Source organism: Cupressus sempervirens, chromosome 2 (genome assembly GCF_028749045.1).
Source record: "Cupressus sempervirens isolate cs-2001-9-10 chromosome 2, ASM2874904v1, whole genome shotgun sequence".
Lineage (NCBI taxonomy): Eukaryota > Viridiplantae > Streptophyta > Pinopsida > Cupressales > Cupressaceae > Cupressus > Cupressus sempervirens.
In genome coordinates, this window is record NC_143119.1 from 430,316,041 (window position 1) to 430,324,957 (window position 8,917).

Sequence of the window (8,917 nt, forward strand, 5' to 3'; positions counted from 1 at the left end):
AAGAGGCCATAGAGAAACATCTAGAGGGAGTGGTTTCCCAAATGATAACATCATTGCAATCATTCAAGTGAATAAAGGATAAGAGAGCCATTAAAGATCTCAGAGCTGAGATATCACCAAAATTAACCCAATTTTTATCCCTCCAATAATAACCCACCATGGTACCATATCTAGAAATACATTGACCCTTCTAGTCTTTTTAATAATCAAGATATTCTAAGGATCTTATGGAGAGTCAGTGATCCTCCCAAAACTATGTAGAAGTACCATTGCCTAACTTTCATATGGCCTTTAAGGAAAAAATATTTCTTGTCTTCAAAATCCCATTCCAAGTAAAGGACCCCCTATGAATATCTTCAGACATTAAAAAGTACACAAAAGTAGAATGATTGAATGTATATTTGGAGAACAAGATTTTGCACTAGTCTCCATTACTTTGAAAGATTCTCCAGGCTTGTTTGGCCAGAACAACAATATTGAAGACTCAACTATTTTTGAGGCCAAGTCCCCCCAACTTCTTAGGTAGACATATCTTATCCCAGGAAATGAGAGATTTTTTTATGATCTTGAGTACTTGACCAAATAAATCTTTTTTGAATCCTCTCTATAGCCTCAACAAACTTAGGAAGAATCTGGAAAAGATTAAGAGCATAAGCGAGAAGATTTTGAAGAGTATATTTAAGTAGTTGAACCTTTCCAACTTGGCTTAGCAACACTCCTTTCCATTCAACAAGCTTACTATTAAATTTTTATACCAAGATGTTCCTGAAGGAATCCAGAGGTTTAAGATCAATAGGGAGCCCCAAATAGATAGAAGGAAGGTCTCCAATCTCACAAGTGAGAATGCCCACTATCCTATATTGTCTATCCTCAAGGGTATTGACAAAAAAATGAGAGCTTGTATTCCTATTTATGAGTTGCAACATACCATGGCAATAGAAATTTATAATATCCTTCATACATTTGACTTTCTTAATGGTGGCCACTCCTCTAAGACCTATATCATAAATAAATTGCTAATGAGAGAAAATATCATCTTTTGATGTTTGCTTGATACCCTCCAATAGATTCTAAATAATGCTAGCATAAGTCAACCTCTCCAAGAACTCACCATCAATAATAAAAAGGATAGAAGGGATGTGGTCTCCTTAATGTAGGCCTCTTGAGGGTTTAAAGGAGGATGGCTCTCTATTCACTATTAAAACTAGAGAAGCAGTAGAAATCAGTTGATAAATAATCTTGCAAACTTTCTTGTCAAAACCAAATGCCTCTAATATTTTAAGAAGAAGATCCCAATCCACCGTATCATCAGCTTTGGAAAGGTAAATCTTGAGAAGAAAACCTTGACTTCTATATGCCGATAAGCAATGGATGACTTCATGAACTAGGAAGATGCAAGCGAGAATTTTTCTTCCTAATGTAAAACCAAATTACTATGGAGAGATAATCCTTGGTAAAATCTCAAGAAATCTCAAGGTAAAAACTCCTGAGATGATCTTATAGAAAGAATTACAACGACTTAGTGGGAAAAATTTATCCATAATATTTTCTTAAGGAACCTTTGGAATAAGGACCATGAAAGTGGCATTGTGTTCCTTTAAGAGGTGCTTGGAGCCAAAAAAAATTTAAACAACCTTCATAACTTAAAATTTAACAATATCCCAAAAGTGATAGAAGAAGAACATGTGGAATCTATCCAGACATGGTGCTTTATCACCTTCAAAAGAAAAAGTAGCATACTCCACCTCTTTTTTAGAGGGAATAGTGCTTAGCCTCTTGTTCACATCATTACCTATAACAACTTGGATATTACTCAAAAGAGGGTCTTTAAAGATCTTAGATATGGAGGACTTAGTTGAAAGGAGATCCATGAAGAAGTGTTCACTTCCAAAAAATACCAGCTTCATCCAAAATAACTATATCCTCTTTGACCAACTTGGAGATTCTATCAGCCATTTTATGGTTGAGAGCTATTAGATGGAAAAACCTTATATTTCTATTACCATCCTGAAGCTAGATAGACCTAGATTTCAATCTCCAAAAAATCTCTTCTTTGGAAATTATATCATGATAGGAAACCAACATGGTCTTCTTAGTTTTATGTCTTGATCATATCCCAAATTATGAATGGTCTCCTAAACTTGAGATATCTCCATAAAAATACTAGTGTTAGACTCTTTTTTTTTTTTCCAAAATCAGATTTTTTCTAGTGCTTGACCTTGTTCTTAACATTCCTTAATTTTTTGTCAACTCTTAACATGGCCGAGCCATCCACTTTGATAGACCACCACTCTTTAATCCTATCCCATAAGCTAGCTGACCGATCCACATTTTCTCAAATCTAAAAGGGAAATGTCTCTTGTTGTTAAGTGGATCCAAGAATAGGGAAATTAGGGAATGGTCCAAATCAATTTTGGCCAACACTGATAAAGAACAAGAAAAGAGAGACATCCAGTCAATATAAATAAGATCTCTATCAAGCCTTACCTGAATGTCATTTGTACCAAATCTTCTATTCAACCAAGTGAACTTTTCCCCTTGGAGCTGTTGGTAAATAGATTTGTTCTTTTTTATCTTTCATGATATTATGACTCTTAATGCCCAGATTATGAACAATATCTATTCACAACAGTTGAAAAGCCATTTTATGGTTACCGACTTTTCTCTGAATTGGTAGGTACAACTCCCTATATGAATGATATTCAAAGAATTCTGTTTGTTCCTCCTATCTAATTTGGGGTATGTTCTTGACCCGAGAATAACAGAGGTGTAACCAAGTTAGGCTTAGACAAGACCTAACTCAGGCGAATTTGAGTTCTAAGCATCTAATTATTTTTGTGTATTCAAAAACTTATGAATTCACAAAACCTTCAGATATCTAACTACGAAAACTTGAATCTAAATTACTGCTATTAATTAATTATACTAAAGTTTCCTCTTTGAATGAACAATAACAATGCTTATTACATTCACTCACTGTATTATGAACAAGGGAAGTAAAACTCTATTTATTCCTCGTTCCAATTCCAGAACATTTGAGGAAAACACTAATTTCAACAATTCTACAAAATAGAAAATGATTGATATTGAGTACTCTCAATTGTCTCTGCAACAAAAAGCATCTCACACCAAAAATTTACCAACCCTCTACATGCAATGAAATGAAAAACCTAAAAAAATATGCCCTCCCTTCTGCTCCAACTCTCTGACTGTATGCAACCAAGAAGAAGAACCTCCATTCTTAATAGACGACAGTTTGCAATAAACAAATCTTCCTTGACTATTCAGTTCACCTTCGGTTCCAAAATTGACTATTAAGTTTCACGACAGCCTTTCATTTCCAATGAAATTTGAATTTTTTTTCCTTGTCTTTAGCCTTGTGACACCTTCTTGAAGCCTCCTGCTGCAAAGAAGCATCCATATTTTTGGTATCACTTACATATTTTGTCTGACTATCAATTTCTTTATCACCACCAATGTGATCCTCAAAATTGGAGCCAAGATTAGTCTTTTGTCACTTTTTCATATTTCTTTGTTCTAATGATGGATCTGATTTAACATACTCCCCACATTTTGACTCAATCTCACAATCTTTATCAATCTTTACCTCAGTTTAACAGTCTTTTTCGTCAACTCACATTTTAACAGTGTTAGACACATGGGACACCTCTTCGGCAGGGAGAAGCCGTATCACAATGTCCCCAATGAAATAATTAAAATTTGGATACTCAACTAGGTCATAAATGCTCACTATCTCTTCATTGTCAAACTCTCGAGGATCCTTTGGTCGAGACATAGGTTTTTTCCATCTTATTATGGCAGTACATTCTTTTGAATCCACCATTTTCACAAATCCTATGCATCTAGTTTGAGAATATTCTCCATCCTCATCGGAACCCTTCTCTAGCACATACTGCTCAAGCCAGAAATCATGCTTTCCAAGATTATCAATGGCAAACAAGACCTTTGAATCTACTCTAAGTGACTTTGTACCATCTTGCCAAAGTACATCAAACTTTGTCTTCGTGTTAACAATAAGCAGTGAAAATTCAAGAACATCATCTTTCTTCAAAAGTTTTTTTATCACATTTCACTTTGCGCTTACGATATTTCTTGCAGTGTGAATGTGTCATAATTTTGATCCAAGGCCAGTAGAATCCTGTGTTGGTATGGTCTCATTCTTGACTGATACTAAAGTATCATGGGAAGATGAATCATAAGCAGGCAAGTTATCAGAGTCTGTTGTTAATTTTATATCCTTATCTGGTAGGTCATCATGTTTCTCAGGGAAACTTATGTTTGATTTCCTTCCAAATATTGGGAGGAAAACACCAATCACCTAGTTGCCAATTCGCATATGAAAAACAAGACAAAAGCTTTAAATTTTTAGGGTCTTGCATATCTGAAGAGACACTTGTTGACTTCATAATAGATGCAAGATTTTCCGCAAGAATCCAGTAAACATATACTGAACTTACCTCAACATGATTGACTGTACCCTCCATTCGAGATGCCTTCCATGTACCTCAGAGCCATCTAGCATTCTTGAAGATAACTAAAGAAGTAGCCCGTACATGCTGACTTGGATAATAAGGAAAGTTTGTATCTTCAAAAACATTCTTAGAAACTGATATAAGGCGCTCAGGGTCTGCCCTCATTACTTTACACTTTGAACCATCATCAAACAAAACTGTGACATTATCTATAACTTTAACAACCTGACCCAACCAAGATTCATAAAGTACATAATCTTCTTCTATGAAGGCTCTTATCCATTTCAAATTCCTGCTAGGGACATCTGTTTTAACTTGTCTAGATGGCATCTTCAAGTCAACAAAAGGTCAATGCCGACTACTATACCTATCTATCCTTTTGGATCTAAAATAGATGCAACAATATCATCATGCATAAAGATCCTATCAACTACAACAAGATTTGACCAAACTACATGAGTGTGATCTCCTAAAATAGATTCTTCATCATCATCTTCTTCAGTATCAAAATTTGAGGAGTCTGAATCACCTGCAACTCTAGTTACCATTCCAAACACACCCTCTTCTATTCTACTTTGGACTACATCTGATCTGTAAACACTTGCAATAAGAGGCTTCTTTACCAATTTTAGAGGAAAGCTAGTTTCCCTTGTAGTTTCAATCTATGCTTTGCATAATAGATATCATCACCTTTCTTTTGACTATTACAAATGCATGGAAAAGCCAGTGTTCGGCTCTAACATACTGACATGAAGGAGAAAAAAGTTCTTAAAGAACTCATTTTATAGTATGTCGTAGTCTATTCAACATCTTTGAATAATAGTTCTTGCTTTTATTAGTGGTGTCACATATTGCATTTGCATCAGTGTATAGGCCTGAGAACATAAATTGCACCTCATATGCATTGCACCTTGTGTAATCATCAACACATTCTCATTGCTATACAACCATTAGCACAAGTCCACCACTGTGTCAACTTTGTTTTGAAGATTGCATAAACCAAGAATAACATTTTTATTTTCAAATGATCAATGGTTATAAAAATGCACCTATTATACTTTGAGAAGCCATTGTTTCCTTAATCATAGCGAATTCTTTTGATTTGATAAGACTCAATATAATGTGGCACTGTTATATATATAATGAAACTTATGTAATTACATCTCCTCTTATCTTCATAGCAATGTAATGATGACATTAATTTATCTTCTCCAAGTGATCCTTTTAATAAAAGAGCCTTTAGAAAATTGAAGTCATAATTTCATAACAATAAAAGATTTCTTTCCCAAGCACCATTGTTTGAACTTTTCCAAAAACTATAAACAATCTGAGATGTGGTTCAATCTTTAACTATCCATACTCTGCTCCTAAAAACTGAATCAACCAGCAAACATCGGGTATACATATGCATTCCATTACAAGGAATAAAATCTGAATCTTCTAAGGCCACCTTTGTTAATATGTCATGCGAAGAACTTTCCTTTGATTTTTATGAATGCTTGAGAATCATGATTCCCATTCAGTCCTCTGAAATAGATTGCCAATAAGAACATATCATCCTTGCTGGGTTGGGATCTATGACCTACCCATTATGAAAAGACTTTAGAACAACCCACCTAGCTGAGAGAAGAAAAGGAAATAACAAGAAAACCTGATAAAGAAGCCTACCTAAGAAAGACTTAGACCTAGACACTAGACTGACTAGACTATATGACTCAATATTGCCAAAAAAAATGGGTGACTTAAAGTCAGGCAACAGGAGCTTAACATCAAGGAGAGCCATATAATTGATAAAATTCATGAGATCTAATTTGCTTTCCAAGTCAATCTCCATCCCACCCTTCTTCTTATTTTAAAGAGGAGTGTTGAAGTCTCCCATAATAATCCATCTACCATTCAAAACATTGTCTAAAAGGGATTTTATCCTTTCCCAATATCTAGATCTTCCTCTCTTTAGAATGGGAGCATAAAAATTCATAACATATCAACTATCCTCTTCCTAAATATTAGAAACTTGAATCAACAAAATGTTATCTCCTTCAAAAATCTCCTTACATTTGAGTTTAAAAGTATTCAAAACCATGAAAACCCCACCCGAAGCACCATAAGAACTTAAAAAAACAACTTCAAAATGCTTTCCAAATTTAATGGAATCCACCCTATCTTTAATCATCTTAGTTTCTTGAATCAAAATAATATCTTGTTTATGATCACTAATAAGATTCCTTAACATATCCTACTTGTGTGAACCATTCAAGCCATGGATATTCCAAGATATGAATTTCATTTCTTTTTATTAGATCGAGCTTCCTAGATGGTAAGTTGTATTCCATCGACAATATTCTTACTTGTTTCTTCCTTTCAAATTGTGCTTGCTTTTTTTCTTCCTGGATTCTTTAGTTTTCCCCCAACATTAGGCTTACATTTTCTCATGGTTTCTATTGGAAATACTAGTGATGGATCTCTGTTGTTTTTCTTTTTATGATTTTTTTAGTTATTATCTTCCATCCATCTGAATTAAAATGCTCATCTCCAACACATGAATCAAATAAGGGTTCCATTCTTTTAGCACATGTATCCTCCTTTCTTGAGGATAGATACCCTGATCCTCCTAGGATAATGAATGGCTGGGTATCATGCATCAGCATCCTAGGAGTGGCGATTTCTAATGACTCCTTATTTATCTAGCTATCATCCAAAGAGTCATTCTTAGAGATAGTCTAGATAGTTTAAGGTATAACTAACTCATTCTAAAAATCTTCTTGGACCAAGTTAGAATATCCTCCTGTCAAATTCTCTTCCTCACCCTTCTAGAGCCCCTATTGAGGGCTATCATTCTCATTATCTTCATTAAGAAGAGTATGCTCTTGTCCTTGTTCCTTCTAAATTTTCTCCCCCTCATTAGAAGGAATGGCTTATTAATTTTCCTTGGGCTTTGAGACCTTCCACTTTTTCTTCCATTTTTTTCTGTGAGCTTTCATGGTCTTTTCCTTAGCAATGAAGGATGAATGTAGCTTCACTATGTGACTTGCCTTTTTATAGTGAAAATAAATGAATGAAGCACTTTTAAAATCTAATTTTTAAATATGTTTTCCTAGCTTGAAATGGACCTCAATAACTTTTGTCATATCTTTATCTTGTTTCACCCCCATAGATGATCTAGCATAAGTCATCCTACTATGACACACTGTAACTAGGTCAATGGATAGAAGCTCACAAAAATATCCTTCTATAACTTTAAACACATCCTTGTACCAATATCCTAGATGAAGTTCATGAAGTCTAACCAAAAATAGGGCTTGGGTAAAAAAGGATTCATTTAGGTTCAAATTAGGAAACCATTTCTAGAGGGCTAACATAGCCTTCCCAATAATCTAATGACCTTCATAGAATATCTTAGTGAAATCCTTTTGACAAGCAAAAGAAAAAGAAAGAAACCCTTTTTCCATGGCATATATTTCCACACTTTCCTTAAGATCACACTTCTTCTTGAAAGATATTCTGACCACATCAATATTTGGACGAGGTCCAATGCACTTACCCGCCAAAGTTGAAGACATAAGGCCAATGTTATGATCAACTATCTTGTTCAACACCATAATCACAAATTTTCCCTTTTCCTTCTCAAAGATATCCTTGATGTTTAGAAAAATTGACTTACCTATCATTTTAACTCCAAATAGGGTGCACCAAAGTTTTGAGTAAACCTTATCATCGCGTGCTCAAAGAGGATCCTGGGGTGCACCTCCCTTTTCAATAACCTCACTTGCATTTTGGGAAATCTCCAGTGTGGCATCTTTGCTTTGAGAAGCATCCTTTCCAAGGTCTTTTTGAAATGTCATGGGACGCCATCCTATTGGAAATGTAAGAGGAGTAACTAAGAGTGGAGTAGTGAATCACTTACCACAAAAAATCCAAAATCCCTTAAGATGTCAATATAATTTAACTCTGCTGAAACTAAAACACTATTGTAACTTGGTTAACACATGAACACTCAATTAACACTAATAATTACTATCACTCAGATAACACTAAAATAATAATTTCTTAGGATGTTTAGTGTGATTAACCTTAATTAACTTAGTTGAAAAATCATAAAGAAAATGACATGAACACAAGAGACCAAGATTTAACGTGGAAACCCAATTTGGGAAAAACCACCAATTGCAACTAGTTACTATTTTTCACTCTTCTGAAGTGAGCCCTGGTAGGAGCCAACCCTATTAATAGTTACAAAAAAAACTATTAGATATGACCCTATTAAAGGATTTAGTTCACCCTATTAGGAGTGGCCTTGTTAGAGGTCTTTAGATACTTCAATCTAGAAATGCCACCTCATTAGAGGATTTGGCAAATAGTTGTTTAGCTAACTCTGTTAAAAGATTTGATTCATTGCTACAATTATTAGAGAATAACAATGATAT

At 34.6% G+C, this 8,917-nt stretch overlaps 1 pseudogene; it reads right to left on the reverse strand.

The window, feature by feature from the left end:
* Window positions 1-3,334: 3,334 nt before the first annotated feature.
* Window positions 3,335-8,335, reverse strand: LOC149572927 (putative ubiquitin-conjugating enzyme E2 23; annotated as a pseudogene).
* Window positions 8,336-8,917: the final 582 nt, after the last annotated feature.